This window comes from Mobula hypostoma, chromosome 27 (genome assembly GCF_963921235.1).
Source record: "Mobula hypostoma chromosome 27, sMobHyp1.1, whole genome shotgun sequence".
NCBI lineage: Eukaryota > Metazoa > Chordata > Chondrichthyes > Myliobatiformes > Myliobatidae > Mobula > Mobula hypostoma.
This window is the reverse complement of record NC_086123.1, coordinates 25,292,823-25,311,435: the sequence shown is the minus strand read 5'-3', so window position 1 is coordinate 25,311,435 and position 18,613 is coordinate 25,292,823.

Sequence of the window (18,613 nt, the reverse complement as noted above, 5' to 3'; positions counted from 1 at the left end):
GAAAGGGAAGGAGGAGGGGACCCAGGGGGAAGAAATAGGCAGGTGAAAAGAAGTAAAAGGGAAGAGTGAAGAATAGAGGAGTTGGGGGGGGGGGGTAATATTTTGTTCACCGGAAGGTGATACCGATATTCATACAATCGGGATGGATGGCACCCAGATGGAATATAATGTGTTGTTCCTCCTCCCTGAGGGTGGCCATGGATGGACATGTCAGAACAGGAATGGGAATCAGAATTAAAATGTTTGGCCATTGGGAGGAGTCGCTTGTGGCGGATGGTGCAGAGGTGCTTGGCAAAACAACAAAGTAACATTACCTGCAACAGCCCCATCTTGCTGTGAATTTGATAATGTTTATAGACACCATTTTGAAAGGCATTAACCACTAGACATCCAAAACCTTCTCCTGTTCCAGCCAGCTGGTCCAGTTCCATGTGTTCCCACTTGCTGAAGAGATTGCTGATGGTAGAGATATATCTGAGTTGGATTTATTTGGGATGCTATTCCAGGGACTTGTGAAGTAGGCTGGAGGTACAGAAATGCGTAGAGCAGTGTTTCAGTGGCTGTGTATCAATGAAATAAGCAGGAAAACTAAAAATACTTAATTAGTGGGCCAATGAACGGCAGATGAGATTTAATTCGGACAAATGCGAGGCGTTGCATGTTGGTCAGTTAAGCACTGGCAGGACTTACACGGTAAATGGAGAATGTTGTAGAACAGAGGACTTGGCACACGATGATGATGTAGAACAGGGGGACCCAGGGGGCACAAGCACGTAGTGCCCTGGAAGTGATGACACTGGCAGACAGGGTGATAAAGAATACCTTTGGCAGGATTGCCTTCAATGGTCAGAGCACGGAGTACAGTGGTTGGGATGTCATGTTGCAACTGTAGAAGTCATTGAAGCATTGTGTGCAGTTCTGCTAATCATTGCAACAGGAAGAAGGTCTTTAAGCTGGAAAAACTGCAGGAAAAATTTACAAGGATGTTACTGCGATAGGCTGGGATATTTCCTGAAGTGTAAGAATCTGATGAGTAATCTTATAAAAGTATATAAAATCACTGGGCTGTCTATAGGGTGGATGGTTACAGACCCTTTTTCACAGGATATGGGAGTCTAAAACTATAGCGTATACAGTTAAGGTGAGAGGGGATAGATTTAAATGGGACCTGAAGGTAGTGTATATATGGAATGAGCTGCCTGAGGAACTAGTAGAGACAGATAAAATTACAATGTTTAAAAGGCATCTAAACAGGTAGATGTATAGAAAGGGCTTAGAGCAGGGGTTCCCAACCTTTTTTTTGCCATGAACCCCCATCATTAACTCAGGGGTCAGTGAACCCCAGGCTTAGAGGGATATGGGTAAATGCGACTTTCTTGGATAGCCATATAGGTTGGGACAGGTTGCGCCGAACGGATTGTCTCCTTGTTGTATGACTCTCTGACTCTGCGAGTGGACGTAGATGATCCAGATAGTTGTTTAAACTAATTCATGGCCAAACAGCACACAGGGAAAAGGAATTAGCCTGTATAGGGTTTAAAAACCTATGGTACTGTCTAATGTCAAATCTGAGTGTCTTCCACATCTGTTCAAGCAGTCCTTCGGGGTCAAGAATCATTTGCTTCCATTACAGTTTATTGACGCTGGAGGCTGATGAGGCCCATGTGGAACTTATGGATTCTACTGTCGCTGGTGCAGGATGATACAAGCATGCCATAGTTCACAAGGTGACACATTCCTTCCACCACTCACATTGGATTCTGGTACAAACCTGATTAATAGACATACAGTTCTCAATATCACTCTGTGGTCATGAGTCAGGAGTTCCTATAAAGATTTTGCATTTTTAAGGAGAATTTCAGTACCTCCTTGAATTATGTTGTCTTATCTACCTTATAATCTCTTGCAGTGACAGAGCTCAGAGTAGAGAGTTTGTTTCAGAACTCTGGTGCCACTACAGTACTGTGCAAAAGTCTTAGGTGTGTGTATATATATACACACACACAGTTAGGATGTCTAAGACTTTCACACAGTACTGTATTTCTCAATGTGGAGCGGAGAGTGAGTTCGTAAATCCTTCAGGAGAAAAGGATGTTGGGAATGTCAAGGGTGGAGCACTATGAGAGGGGTGTGGGAAGGAGTGCCAGGGGCAGGTGGTAGCAGGGGTGCAGACGCACCCAGCCCTGAGACGCCAGGCAAGCCTCATTTGCTTCCAAACAATTGGTTTGTTGATGATTACACAATGCCTCTCTGGTGCTTCCCATTCTCTCCCCTCTCCCTTGCTCATTTCCCAACCATGATTCCCCCCTCCCTGCCCCCTTCCCACTCTCAGTCCACAATAGGGGCCAATATCAGAATCAGGTTTATCATCACTCACAAATGTCATGAAATTTGTTATTTTTTTGTTTTGTGGCAGCAGTACAGTGCAATACATAAAATTACTATAGTACTGTGCAAAAGTCTAGGCACCCCAGCCATATATATGTGCCTGAGACCTTTACACAGTTTTTAATCAGGGCCTCAAGGCAGGAGGTGTTAGCCTGAGAGAAGATTCTGAGATTTGAGTGGTCTCTCTTGAGATATAGGAATTTATTTACACTTTTACGATCAGGGTCCTTTAATTTTAGGGGACAGCTTTGCACAGTGCAGCCAGAGGGCGAGTGCGTACAGTATCTTTACTATTGTACAACAGTCATCATACTGCCCTTAGGTCTTAATCAAGTGGCAAGAAGACGGGAGATGAGACTTCACCACATGGGAGATCCATGCACACATAGGAGGGCTTGTGCAGTCATTTTCTCTCTCTCCTTTCTTCTGTCTGTCTGTCTCTCTCATTCTCTCCCTTTCTCACATACACATAAAAACACTCGCAAGCAAAAATCTTGGCGACAGTGCGGCACATACTTGGTCAGCAGTGGTGAGCAAGAAACAGCTATTCATCTGAGAGGGGGCAGGTGTGAAGCTGGGTGGAAAACTAAGAGAGAGAGGGTTGCCTGGAGTAATGAAAGAAGGGAGGGGTGGCAAGCAACACATTAGAAATGAAAGGAAGAAAGCATAAGCAATGGAGAGGTGAGAGTCTGACTGAGGGTTGGAATTGAACAGGGAAGGAGTGAAGGTGAAGGGATATGGCAGTAAAGGTGATTGAGATTGCAAGGGATTACAGCGTTGAAGGAGGAGAAGATGGTGGCATGACGCAGCGCGCGCAGCCGCTCCGGAATGATATCTGTATTTGTTAAGAAGGATACCGTGCACAATTCTGATTTGACGGAGAGAGACGTGAGAGCGCGGAGGAACATCTGGAGAAATTTCTGAAATGCCCGCTTCGCTGCCGCTGCTACTGTGTGGTAACCGGAATCTCCGGAGCAGTAGGCCTCTGAGTCCTCGGCTTTGCTTGTTATGGCGGCCAGGACGAGGTCAAAGGCGCTCGGCAGAGGACAGTGCTCGGGAGGCTGTATTGGAGGGGCTGGTCGGAGGCTCGAAGTTTTCGTACGGACTCAGTCAGCTGTGATCGGCTGCTTCCAATACATTGGCAGTTGTCAGTTGTCGGTGCCTGGAGGTTTATGGCGGGGGAGTTTCTCCCTTTTTGCCGCCTGCTATCGGGGACTACAGGAGTCAATCGGGACTTGAGACTTTTTTTTACCGTACCCACGGTCTGTTCTTTATCACGTTATAGTATTGTTTTGCACTGCTGTAACTATTTGTTATAATTATGTGGATTTGTCAGTGTTAGTCTTTGGTTTGTCCTGTTTTTGTGTGATATCACTCTGGAGGAACATTGTATCATTTCTTAATGCTGGCACAAAACCGCCCTACCTGGCGCGGCGTCACCCACAAGGGCTCTCGAGCTTACGAAGCAAGGCGCACTGCTGAAACACAACATAAGCGCGAGCTGCACAAGTCCAAAGCCACCAGCGCAACAACTGCAGTGCCTAGACATGTCTGCCCAACATGTGCCAGGACATTCTGTGCCCGAATTGGCCTGACCAGTCATCTTCGGACACACCGCATCCAGTCTCAAAGTGACTAATGCTGTTGAAGTCTTCATCAACTACAATGGACGAACCACCATGTCTTAATCACTCTATGACATAAATGCATTGAAAGTCTTCTAGAAAACCTTCTCTAAGTTTTTCCCAGTGTAAGGAGGAACAGAATTTCATAGGCTATTAAATGATGTATGTAAAATATTCTTGGAGACTGTACAATATGTCTTTCATATCACATTGCAATAATTCTTGTCTGTACTCCTGTATTCTGAATTCCTCCAACATTTTGTGTGTTGCTTTCTTAAAACAAATTAAGTTCACACCTTGAGGTAGATTTTGTTTTCTGACTCAGGCATCATTTCTTCCTTTGTCTCTTTTGATCTGAAAAATAATCACTATATCTTCCCCCATTTTCGGTCCAATATCAGGCATCATTCTTTGCAGTCGCAGGTTATCCAGATTCATTGAAAGTCCATATTTGTCCCTAAATGGGTCTTAATGTGGAGATTCCCACTGTTTAGCCAGAGAAAAGGGAAAGACTGTGATTTCTACCAATCAGTATTGCTAGAGCTTACTGTTTGAGTAATGTTTCCCTAACCCACACGTACAAAGGGTTTAGAATAAACCATCTGTTTAGTTTTCAAATGCAGCAACAAAAATCAGGATTCAGGTCAGAGACAAACTGGTAATGAGTTTTTTCTCTACTTTAACCGATCCTGCAAATCCCTCATCAGCTGGGGATCTTTGAATAAGGAAATTATTCTTCATTTTCATTACAGCAGGTAATTTAAAGCAGAAAGCCTGATGTTCAAATTAAATGAGGTTAGATTTCCTCTGTAGAGTGTGCATTTTATGTCCTACATGTGCCTGGACCAATTCTAGGTACAGGTTTATATCTAAACATGCAAACAGCAATGTGGCAACTTCATTGCTTCCGACCTCTTTCCCATTTTAAAGAATTTCCCACACCTAATGCTCCCCTTCATTTCCTCGATAAACTATTCCAAAAGTTCAAGATTCAATTGGTTAAATCAGTAGGATTTGGAACTGCATCTTGCGTGATATGAATGCAGGAAGCAGACCAACCTCTTTAGGGAGCAGAACAGAATTTGTATTAATTAGCTGCTTGGCTTAGTAACAGATCTCAACTATTATACTCTCAAGAGAAAAGGTCAACAGGCAATTCCACCATTGGCTGATTCTGCTCTCCGGCTTCCAGGTGCTCGCTCCCTATCGAGCGTGTTTGAACTTTCCCATTCGCACCATCCATCTGTAATGTCAATACCACAACACTTATGAAGTAGTCATACACAAGGTATCTCAGTCAAAGACAGGAGTTTAAGAGTAATTTCTGAGCCAAGAAACAATCAAACGAAAAGAGCAAAGCACAGAGGAGGATAAAAAGTGCTCCATTATTGAATATTTTATAACTTCTTGAACAACATCAGAATGATCTAGTCCAGATATAATTAGAGTCTGTGGCTAAATTTTTGATATTCATGTTAATTAAACATAGATTGTGCGCCATCTGGAGACGGCTCCATATTTCATTGTTATTCAGAGAGGCTTAAATGCTGGTCCTCCGCAGTTCTGATCACCTCATCTGGAGAGGAATATCATTGAGAGGGGAGTGCAAAATTGTGTATTCAAATACCATTCTAGGTGTCGACAACTTGGATTGTAAGAAAATGACAAGGAAGATGGGCTTGTTTTCTTTGGAAAAGATCAGATCTAACTAACTGTTTGGAGTCAAATATGAAGTTGTTAATAGGCAAGAATACAACATGTTTCTTCCACCGCTCTCCCTTAAGGTAGCTGTACAATTAGAGAAGGCCAGTAAAGAGGCAGCACTACAAAAGGCAATTGGGATGCAGTTCCAGAAAGTCAGTAACCGGCTGAGTAGTAAGTCATTGAAATTTATTTCATTGAAAGAAATCGTTTATTGGGTCTAACAACTTTCCATCTCCTGAAGGTGTGCCTCCTGTCTCCCATTTTCAGAGGCTCTTCAACATTAACCAAGCAGCACTAGCTGAACATGGTTCAAATCAAACAATTTCTCAGAAAAACACAAGAAAGTCTGCAGATGCTAGAAATCCAAAGCAACACACATACATTCGCACACAATGCAGGAGGAATTCAGCAAGTCAGGCAGTATCTATGGGAGAGAATAGATCGTCGACATTCCATGCTAAGACCCTTCTTCAGGCCTGGAAAGGAAGGGAAAGGCGCCAGAATAAAAAGGTGGGGTGGGAGAGGAAGCTAGCTTGAGGGTGATAGGTGAAGACAGGTGGGTGGGGAAGGTCAAGGGCTGGAGAAGAAGGAACCTGATAGGAGAGGAGAGTGGACAATAGGAGAAAGGGAAGGAGGAGGGGACCCAGGGGAAGTAATAGGCAGGTGAAAAGAGGTAAAAGGTCAGAGTGGGGGATAAGTGAAGGCAGAGGGGGAGGGAATTTGTCTACTGGAAGGAATAATTTCTCAATCTCCATTCCATCATTAATGCATAAGCATTGAAGTTGCCAAGTTTGGATCATGCATTTGACAGGGCTTCCTACTTCTTTGAGTTCCTTATTTAGTGCAGGGAATAAAACCTGTGTGTCAATCAAGCAGAGGTGCAAGGGAAGACATTATCTGCCCCACACCTGATGGACAATAATCACCATCAGGCCTAGAGTCAGAAGGATAAAAATAGCAGACATGTCTTACCTATTAACTAATTAATCAGCTGCAGCCTTTGGCTGTATGGTTTCACTTCCCACTGTTTCTGACAGCATTCCCTTTATTAAAATACTGAGCCATAAAGCTTTGAACCTGTAGCTTGGATTTTATTACTAAAAATGTATGTTTCTTCTCTTCTAACAAGTCAAATGCTGCACATAATGACATGATATGACATTGCAAATAAATTGCAATGACAGATGAGTGGGGGTGTCAGTAAATTTAATACAGATTTGTGGCAGCAGAATGACTGAAGTATTGGTGCAAAGTTGTATCTCCTAGCTAATGCTTGGAGTGTAATGGGTTTTACAATATTTCTCTATTCAGAATAATTTAAATGGCACACCAGTGATTGTTTCATAGTTTCCTGAGTGGGTAATGCTTCAGAAAATAATGCTGTCAGCACAATAATGTCACAAGCTTCCTTGGTATGAAGCACCTTTATGGAGAAAAGTTGAAGGCTTAGGCAAAGAAGTGGGAGGAACTGGAAGAAATGGCCCCAGAAGTTTCTGCGGACCAAGGCGATTTCTTCCAGTTCGTACACGAACCAGCTTAGTCTTCTTTTCTCAACTCCCTCTCATCTTTTCAAGGTAGCTCGTGTTCTGCTGGAGTCCATGATCTAGAGCTGCAGCTCAAACTACGGTCCTCCACAGGCAGTGGGTTCTCTTTGTCGGACACACCACGCGGCCTGGCGTCTTAAGAACCTAAGTACATAAGAAATAGGAGCAGGAGTCGGCCATCTGGCCCATCGAGCCTGCTCCGTCTTTCAATAAGATCATAGCTGATCTGGCTATGGACTCGTCTCCACCTACCCATCTTTCCCCATAACCCTTAATTCCCCTACTATGCAAAAATCTATCCAACCTTGTCTTAAATATATTTTCTGGGCCGAGATATCGGGCAGTTTTGATATCTCCAGGTGTGGCCTTGAAGATTTGTGCCTTCAGGGTACATCCCCATGGATAACGCAGCTCCTTGCCAATGCCACTGAATGAAAGAAACATGGAAAACAGCACACAGTGTGCGTTGCTGTTGGAAGAAGTCCCCTGCACTCAAGCGATCCTTCTCTCCCTCTCTCTCTTTTCTCTCGCTTCTTGTTGGTGAGTGTAAGCCTGACGGTCCAAGAGTCGGGAGGCTCGGAGAAGTGGCACGGCAGATTGTAACATCGAAACAGCGAGCTGCTGGTCTCCTGCTCTCATTTGTCGCAGGAACGATATCGCTCTCTCCCTCGGTACTGAGAGAGAGCCTGTCCGATATGTCAAAGTGTTAGGACGGACTGTAATTTTTTTGACGGACTCCAGATCATGGTCTCTTTGGGGTCTTGCTTGCATGGCGAGGGTGGTGGGCGGAGAATGCTTTTGCTAGAACAAGTGGGGGGTGGAGGAGAAGAGAAGGTTATGTCTTTGCTGCTGATTGTGCATGGAAAGAGGAGAGGGCTTGATGGTCTAACATTTTCTGCCATTCATTCTTTGTTTTCTTTTCTGTTTTGTGGAAGTCTGTGTGGAGTAAGAACTTCAGGTTATACACAGTATACACTCTTTGATATTAAACTGAACCATTGAACTATCGAATGGAAGGAAATGCAGCACTACATAAATCCAAAGCCACCTAACGAAACAGGGAGTGGAAGAGAAGGCACTGCAGATGCCTGAAATCTGAAGCAACACACCCAAAATGCTAAAGGAATTCAACTGGCTGGGCAGTATCTGTGGAGCAAAATGAACATTTGATGCTTCAGGCCAAAACCCTTCATGCTGACCCTTCACCAGTCCCGATGAAGAGTCTCGGCCAAAAACGTTGACTGTTCATTTTTCCACACTGTGCGTGTTGATGGTGCAGGAGAACCCAGTAAAAATACTAAGGTTGAAAGGCTATTGGTGCCTCCTCATTGAAGAGCATCCATCGTTTTTAAATGGCAAAGTTTAATGGAAGCACAACAAAATGGGAAGATGGTAGAGAGTCAAGAAGTGATGAGTTCAGCACTTTATCCTAAAGGAAGTCATTGCTGTAAGAACGTCTGCATTGCGAACTAAATAAGACACAAATGAAAATCTAATTCCTAGTTTAAAACATAGACAACAACCAGAACACACACGCAAGATGGCTGATGGCCTGAAACGTCGACTGTTTATTCTGCTCCATAGACGCTGCCTGACCTGCTGAGTTTCTCCCATACTTTGTGTGCCTTATTCTGGGTTTTCAGCATCTGCAGAATGTCTTGTGTTTACAACTAGAAATGTGTTTCTCTTGATTTACAGAATCTATCGCGCCGCACAGGAGTTTGTAAGATTGTTTTCAAAATACATATATATATGAAACAATATATAATTGCTGCATTTTATGTAACAGTTGAATATCTGAACCCCTGCAAGAATCCTTTGTTCAACTACCCTTTGGCATTGAGAGGAACTCTTCAGCGCATCTCACTTCTGATCCACAGAGAAGCAGCTGCAAGCCATGATCCCGTGAACTCCTTCCAGATTCTTCCACTCCTGTACTCATCAGGGGAAATACAGATGGCTAATTGATCTGCCAGCTCACATGGTCTGGGAAACCCATGTGGTCATGGAGGGAATATGCTCCATAAGAAGGGCAGGATTACACCTGGGTCACTGCAGCTCTCCTTACCATTTCACAGAACCTGCCCTGGACCCATCATATAAATGTAATTGCAAAGAAAGCACGGCAGCACCTCTACTTTCCTTAGGAGTCTGCGGACTTTCGGCAAGACATCAAAAACTTTGACAAACTTCTGTAGATGTGCAGTGGAGAGTGTATTTAGTGGCTGCATCACGGCCTGGTATGAGAATGGGAACACCAATGCCTTGAATGGAAAATCCTACAAAAAGTGGTAGGCTTGACCCAGTACTTCATGGGTTAAAGCCCTCCCAACCATTAAGCACATCTACATGAAACACTGTCTTAGGAAAGCAGCATTCACTGCCAAAGATCCTCACCTCCCAGGCCATGTCCTTTTCTCACCGCTGTCATCAGGTATTGAGATGAGAGTGGGGGAGATTCAAACAAGAGGACATGAGCTGAGAGTTAAAGGGCAAAAGTTTAGGGGTAACATGAGGGGGAACTTCTTTACTCAGAGAGTGGTAGCTGTGTGGAACGAGCTTCCGGCAGAAGTGGTTGAGGCAGGTTCGATGTTGTCATTTAAAGTTAAATTGGATAGATATATGGACAGGAAAGGAATGGAGGGTTATGGGCTGATTGCAGGTCGGTGGGACTAGGTGAGAGTAAGAGTTCAGCACGGACTAGAAGGGCCGAGATGGCCTGTTTCCATGCTGTAATTGTTATATGGTTATATGGTACAGGACTCCCACCACCAGGATCAAGAATAGTTACTACCCCTCACCCATCAGGCTCTTGAACAAAAGGGAATGAAATACACTTATTTATTGAGATGATCACTCAACCAATTACCTCACTTTAAGATCTTTTTATCTTGTTATTTCATGTTCTTATTATTTATTTGTGTTTGCACTTGCACAGTTTCTTGATCTTTCATTGATCTCGTTATCATTACTATTCTATAGATTTAATGAGTATGCCTGCAGGAAAATGAATCTCAGGGTTGTACAGTTGAAGTCAGAAGTTTACATACACCTTAGCCAAATACATTTCAACTCAGTTTTTCACAATTCCTGACATTTAATCCGAGAAGACATTCCCTGTCTTAGTTCAGTTAGGATCACTACTTCATTTTAAGAATGTGATATGTCAGAATAATAGTAGAGAGAATGATTTATTTCAGCTTTTATTTCTTTCATCACTTTCCCAGTGGGTCAGAAGTTCACATACACTTTGTTAGTATTTGCTAGCATTGCCTTTAAATTGTTTAACTTGGGTCAAATGTTTTGGGTTGCCTTCCACAAGCTTCTCACAGTAAGTTGCTGGAATTTTGTTCCATTCTTCCAGACAGAACTGATGTAACTGAGTCAGGTTTGTAGGCCTTGCTCACTCATGCTTTTTTAGTTCTGCCCACAAATTTTCTATTGAACTGAGGTCAGGGCTTTGTGATGGCCACTCCAATACCTTGACTTTGTTGTCCTTAAGCAATTTTGCCACAACCTTGGAGGCATGCTTGGGGTCATCGTCCATTTGGAAGACCCATTTGCAACCGAGCTTTAACTTCCTGGCTGATGTCTTGAGATGCTGCTTCAATATATCCACATAATTTTCCTTCCTCATGATGCCGTCTATTTTGTGAAGTGCACCAGTCCCTCCTGCAGCAAAGCACCCCCACGGCATGATGCTGTCACCCCCATGCTTCACGGTTGGGATGGTGTTCTTCGGCTTGCAAGCCTCACCCTTTTTCCTTCAAACTTAACGATGGTCATTATGGCCAAACAGTTCAATTTTTGTTTCATCAGACCAGAGGACATTTCTCCAAAAAGTAAGATAATTGTCCCCATGTGCACTTTCAAACTGTAGTCTGGCTTTTTTATGGCGGTTTTGGAGCAGTGGCTTCTTCCTTGCTGAGCAGCCTTTCAGGTTATATCAATATAGGACTTATTTTACTGTGGATATAGATACTTGTCTACCTGTTTCTTCCAGCATCTTCACAAGATCCTTTGCTGTTGTTCACTTTTCACACCAAAGTATGTTCATCTCTAGGAGATGGAATGTGTCTCCTTCCTGAGAGGTATGATGGCTGCGTGGTCCCATGGTGTTTATACTTGCATACTATTGTTTGTACAGATGAACGTGGTACCTTCAGGCATTTGGAAATTGCTCCCAAGGATGAACCAGACTTGACATCATTTTCTGACCTCAGTACGATAGAAAATTTGTGGGCAGAACTGAAAAAGCATGTGCGAGCAAGGAGGCCTACATACCTGACTCAGTTACACCAGTTCTGTCTGGAGGAGTGGAACAAAATTCCAGCAATTTACTATGAGAAGCTTGTGGAAGGGTACCCAAAACATTTCACCCAAGTTAAACAATTTAAAGGCAATGTCATGGTCCGGTCCGTGAAATCCGCATTTCAGTTCATGGTCCAGTCCATGTTCCTTATTCCAGGTTTTCCGGTTTTCCCCAGTTTTTGCTGAGGCAGTTGATTCTCGTTTGGGCTGGCTTCATAAATAGCTTCAGGATTCAGCCTCTGGCTGCTGGATTGTTCCTGTCCAAACCCCCTGTCTGAATCCCTTTTCTGCCCTTACCTCCTGAAGTCCTACCATGCCCCTGCAACCTGTGTCTGAAGCCTTGCCTCGCCTTGCCTCACCTTGCCTCGTCTGAAGCGTTCCCTCGCCTGTAACCCTTGCCTGCACCACTGTCTAGTTCCATCGCCGGAACAAGATAAGGAACTGTCTATTGTTGTTTTGTACTGTCTCTGTATCCACACCTTTGTTAGGTAGGTCCAGCTGTATGCCACTACCTAGTGTTGGGAACCGTCTGTATCCACACCTTCACTAGGTAGGTCCGGCCGTTTGTCGCTACCTAGTGTTGGGAACTGTCTGTGTCCACACCTTCGCTAGGTAAGTCTGGCCATTTGTCGCTACCTTGGATTGGGAACTGTCTCATCGTATTCTGCATTCTGTGTAATGAGTCCTGGCCCTATGTCCTGCACCCAAGGAGGTGTCCCGGCTCTGTGTTCCATGTTGTTGTCTCTCCCTCGACAAAGGCTCCGCGTTCCTGTCTCTCCCTTGAATAAATCAAGGCTTCGGGGTCTCGTCCAGTCCTAGCCATGATCCAAGAACCTTGTCCTGTCCAAGCTATGGCTTTGTGTTCTCGTCTTGTCCATGTGTCTCGCCCAGCCCAGGAGTACCTTACCCAGCCCGGTACTGGGGTTCCCTCGTCCTGTGCTGGAGTTTCCCTTGTCCTGTCCAGAAGTCTCACATCCAGTCCTGTTGTCTCTCTTCGTCCTGTAGCCACGTCTTGTCCGAGCCTAGTTCTGGAGTCCGAGCCCGAGTCAAGTCCCAGCTTCTGGGTCCTTGCCCAGTCTCTGGCTCGGAGTCCATACCCATGTCTCGAAGTACCCTAGCCTCGAAGAACCCAAGCCTCATCATGTCTTCACCTAGATCTGAGGTCTGAGCCTGAGTCAAGACCCAGGTTTCAGGTCCTTGCCCAGTCTCTGGCTCAGAGTCCATACCCAAGCCTTGAAGTACCCTAGCCTCGAAGTACCCAAGCCTCGTCATGTCCTCGCCTTGAAGAACCCCAGCCTCGTCATGTCTTCGCCCAGATCCGAGGTCCAAGCACGAGTCAAGACCCAGGTTTCGGGTCCTTGTCCAGTCTCTGGCTCGGAGTCCAGGCCCAGATGACATATATGCACACCGCTAATAACTTGGACTTGCACCACTGATTGGTACAGTAAACGTGCAACATTGCTGTCTCTAAAATTAAGTTTCATTGAAGGTTATGTAATAAATTTTGAAGACAAAGTATGATGATCTGACTGTACTATAATGCATAATTGGTGCCACTAACTGGGATGTTTTCCTACGTTTTACCTTTTAACTTAGTAACTGTAACAAATAGAAGTTTCACTGCATGTACTTGCAACAGAACAATCAACAAGGACAACTGTATGGAACCTGAAGAGTGCTTTTGCATGTATCCTCAATCAACCCAGATATTTAGAGCTGTCCTGATGCTACAAGCTTAGAGCAGTGTGCTCTAAGCAGGGCCAATGAAACCATCAGAAAAATTCAATCTCATTTTCTGATTTAATTCTCTATAGTTTAAATGAAACTGGATTTCCAGGCCCTATTATGTCTGGAGCACATTATTTTGACCAATTTCTTTGAGGTCACTTGAGTTGTGCAGGTTTAAAGTTCTCCTTCGTGCTCATGGTATTGCGGAGAGGGATGATGATGATGTGAGATCAGAAAGAGGGATGCAGAGATTGCTTCACAATATCAGCTAATGTGAGAACAGGAAGAGAGGTCTTCTTCTTCTTCTTCTGAAGCCCATTACCCATGCTAGGCCATAGGCAGCCAACAGTAACTCACCACAGTCCTCTTGTCCTGAGCCTGTCATTAAAGCTATCCACAGGTGTAGCTCATCCTCGAAGATCTCTCCTCCCAGGGATGAGGTCTCCAGAGCCTCTGTTGCCTTTTCTGTAGCTCTGGGATTTTACAGGATGAGGTTGCTAGCCCACAAGCCCAACCCTCTTCCTCTCGTAGCCAAGCTTTGCAGCGTCCATGGCGGAGTTGGGAAGAGAGGTGAGATAGGCAAATATTTGGTTACTACAGGAGAATGAGGGGTAACCTTATAGAGGTGTTTAAAATGATAAGAGATCAGGCTCCTTTCCCAGAGTAGAGGGTCCAAACTAGGGGCATAAATTTAGAGTGAGAGGGGAAAGATTTATAAGGCACCCGAGGAGCAACTTTTTTACCCAGTGGGAGGAGTGTAATGGATGCACTGACAGAAGAAATGTTTGAGGCAGGCACAAGTTTTTCATTTAAGAAGCACTTCGATAGCTATGTGAAGGGGAGGGGCTTGGAGGAATATGGACCATACATTGGTATTTGGGACCAGTTGGGGGGGGCATGGCCTCGATGGGCCTAAGATCCTCTATCTGTGCTGGTTTGCTCTATGATTCCAACAGGCCCAAGAGGGTGCTTTTTGTGAATAAGATTAGATGGTAGGATATTACGAGAGAAAGTGGAGTAAGTGTGCTTGTTCGGGGCCTCGGGGAAGCAGAAAGTTTTGCCTCAATAGGCCAGGGATTGGAAAGGGGGAAGCAGCAAACCTGGTAGACTTCAACTTCAGTGACAGATAAATTCATGAACTCCTTGCATTTGTTGCATACATGAGGGAGCAGGATAACAGAGAGAGGGATTTGAAAAGACAGCTTACACAAAACACAATTGCCAGTGGTTATCAATATATTCAGAATCAGGTTTAATGTCACCAGCATATTTTGTGAAATTTGTTGTTATGCAGCAGCAGCATTATACAATACATAATAGAAAAAATGTGAATTACTGTAAGTAAATATTTGTTTATTAAATAGCTAATTTAAAATAACTAGTGCGAGAACAGAAATAAAAAAGTAGTGAGGTAGTGTTCGTGGGTTCGATGTCCATTCAGAAATCGGATGGCAGAGCAGAAGAAGTTGTTCCCGAACCATTGAGTGTGTGGCTTCAAGCTCCTGTACCTCCTCCCTGGTGGTAGTAATGAAAACAAGGCATGACCTAGTGTTGGGGGGTCCCTAATGATGGACGGTGCACTTTTTGAGGCATTAGTCCTTGAAGATGTCCTGGATACTACAGAGCCCAGTGCCCACGTGGAGCTGACTAAGTTTACAACCCTCTGCAGTTTACTTCCATCCTGTGCATTAGCCCCCCCCCTCCCCTGCCCACCCCCACACCCTCCACACCAGCCAGTGATGTAGCCAGTTAGAATGCTCTCTACGGTACATCTGTACATCAGAACAGAGAATAATTATGGCAGATGACAGTCAAGACCAGTGGTGGCTTCCATGGATCTGAGGGTGAATGGCTTAAAGAGGTGACTGCGTCCCTTGAAATTTAAGAAAGTGTGGATGAAAGTTCCAACAGTACTTGAATAATACAAAGAAGCAATCAGAAGTAATGAATCTGTAATTAAGATGATTGAAGTAATTATAGTTTGTATAAGATGTCAAAGTCAGAAGAGTGGCCATAACAGACTGCTGGAGAATATGTAGAGAGCAAGGGATTAAAAGAGGGAGAGGCTAGCTAACTCGAAGGAAAGAACCAGATTAATTACGTCTGAGACCGAGGATAAAAAGCAGCTGGCAGATTTGTTCCATTCACCCGCAGTCTGCTGCAGATAATCCACTTCTGAATCACATCACGCACTTTTCTAGGGCACTTTGTCAACACTTTCTGATGCACTGTCAGCATTTGTTTTAAAGTTTCTCTGACAACTTTGCATTAAAAAAGACTAAGCTCTACGCTCCTCTACCTTGCTGGATGCGAGGGAGAGCTCCAAGAAGCATTGCTCTGCCGGGTGGTCCACGTGAGGAATAGGGGACGTGAGGCTGGCCCAGAAGGGCGCTGACTTCTGCAGGGGAGGCAAGAGAGGGAGGTCCATCTTACTTCAAAAGGGCAACACAGTGGTGTAGTGATTAGCGCAATCTATTACAATTTTTTTCTGCAGCCCCCAGAACATCGCCAACGATCACGGGTGCCATCTTGAATGAGTGAATGCACAGTTTGTTCCCTGCTGCACTCTGGTTGACCTTTCATTGACCTTGTTTTAGTTACTGTTCTATAGATTTGCTGAGTATGCCGTCAAGAAAATGAATATGTACTTTGATAATAAACGTTAGTTTGAACTTTGAACCTTTTACATCAACTGTGAGCTGGGTTCAATTATGCCTGTATAGATAAAGGAGTTGTATGTTCTTCCTGTGACAACGTGAGTTTTCTCTTTCCAGGTGCTCCAGTTTTCTTCCATGTTCCAAGGACATAAGGATTAGTAGGATAATTACTCACATAGTTATAACTGGGTGACGCAGGCTCGTTGAGCCAGAATGTGCTGTCTTTCTAAAATCTAAAAGGTACTCTCTGTGCAACAGGCATTTGTCCTTGTTTTGGTTATCCTCCACTTGGATCTTCAGTGCCACGTTTCAGAACCTCACTTTCCTCTCACTCTTTCGTGTTGGCTTCATTTCCAGTAATCGCACTTCACACCTGCAGTGGAATCGAAGACTGAAGTCTACACTTAGCCCGAAGCCGATGGTCTGTTATCCACAGCTTGAGTATGAAAACAGGAGGTGCTGGAACACTTAAAAAGAAGCATCTGAGTAACCACTTGACTCACCAGAACGTGGTAGGCTATGGACCAAGTGGAGTCAAATAAGATCAGTGGTCAGAATAGACCTGATGGGTCGAAGAGCCTGTTTCTGTCTGTCTGAATTTGTAATGTGTAGAGAATGATAATCATTCATTCATTAAAGAAATGCATTGCTAATTTCAATTAGAAATTATCCTAAGTCAGTTTGAGAAGCAGAGAGCATAGCGGACAGCGGACAACAATTCCACGATGCCCTACACATGCAGCAACTGTGGCAGAGCCTGCCGTTCCAGGATTGGCCTCAGTAACCACAGTCGACGCTGCTCGACAAACCAGTGACTACCAGACGTGCAGTACCCATGGTCGACCACGTCTCAACAGAGATCACACGCATACATATTTAATGCCTTTGACTAAAATTAACCCTCTGGATAACAAAATCTCTTCCACTGGAAGTCTGTCTACATAATTGATGAAGCAATACAGTTACAGCTGGAATAACCCTCCGTGCTCACACGACAGTGAGGCAAGCTTGTGGTGTTAATGTTTGTTATGCTCCTGGTCTGAAAATGAAATCCCTGTTCTTCACAGGGTTAGCAGTTCACCTTGGCATCAGTCATACATGGAGAGTTCTGTGATGGCACAGATCTCCTGTCAGATTATTTAGCCCTTGTTGGGATGGATCCTGTCAGCCCCTGGGACGATCTGCTCTTGTCACTGCTGGTCCGCAGAGCAATGGCTGTGACCTGGGGTCGAGAATAAGCTGTCATTTCCCTGCTGAGTTTTCATGGGATTATTAGCACACAGCAGCTATTGGTAACCTGCTTTAAATACATAGAATTGGTACTGTTCGGTTGTAGGAGGAAAGACATGAACTGAAGCAATGTTTGATGCTTCTTTTCTTGAAACAGAAACTTCCCATACCTGATGCCATTCTGGAACCCATTTCAGTGAAAACATGGCACATGGAATTGAATCCAACAAAATTCATTTAATAGAAATCTGAGCTGGCGTTGGACATTGTCATGGTTTGAGGAATATTCAAAACTACTTTCAGTGTGATTAAGGCAGAATGACATGAACCTCTTTGGAGGTTACTACTAATGGTAGTCGTGCAATCATTTGAGTCGATTTTGATGTCCTCCCAAGGGATTTTTCCTTTAATGGAGAATGCCCATGCATGACCTTTAAACAACGTGGGGAGCCTGATGCATGGGCAGCCACCACATGGTCCTTCACAGATCAAAATCCTGAGACATAGCATACTAGACAACTGGGGTCCCGTCACTGCTACAGCCCTCCTCCACCTTCACTGCTGTCAACATCTTCTGCCAGCTCCACCACTGAGGTCTTGGCTGGATCACTGTTCATCTGGAACTTCTCTCTTGACCTTACCACCATGGGTGAACCTACCTGGAGCTGATCTCCAGACGTTGTTGCTGTCGGGATCTCGGGAGATCTCAAGCCTCACCACCACGACAAGGTGACGATCCTCAGAGAACTGCTGATATACCACCTAAGTCCCACGTGATGGCCGTTTTCTGATTGAGCTTCCTTTTTGGCAGCTATTGTTTCTAACAGAAACAGACTCATGATAGGTTCCTGCCAGGAACTCTCCAGATTTGATCTGAGCTGTGGGAACTGGAGAGTGAACTCCAGGTTACTGCAGTAGGAAGGACCCCTTCCCTGTCAGACCAATTTGTGTGCACTCACACTTATGCCTGTACAAGTGCCTTGCTGCAGACTAAACATTCTCGCATTGCAAAGATTCATTGAAAGATTTCGAGGCTAGTAAGTGGATTACATACTATCACATTTTTGTGTGCTACAGCATTCAGTTATAACAAAAATTCATTGTGAAGGAAAACCATGTAGTTGCACAAAATATGTGATGTTTTCCTCCAGATCATCTGTGTATCTGACACATTCATGCACAGTCATCTAGACGCATCACTACCTGGCTGTATACCAGTATACCAGGCTGTATCACTGTCTGGTATGGGATATGCACTTCTCTCAATCGCAGGACTCTGTAGAGAGTGGTGCGGATAGCCCAACACATCAGTGGATGTGAACTTACCATTACTCAGGACATTTACAGTGACAGGTGCATAAAAAGGGCCCGAAGGATCATTGGGGGCCTGAGTCACCCCAACCACAAACTGTTCCAGCTACAGCTA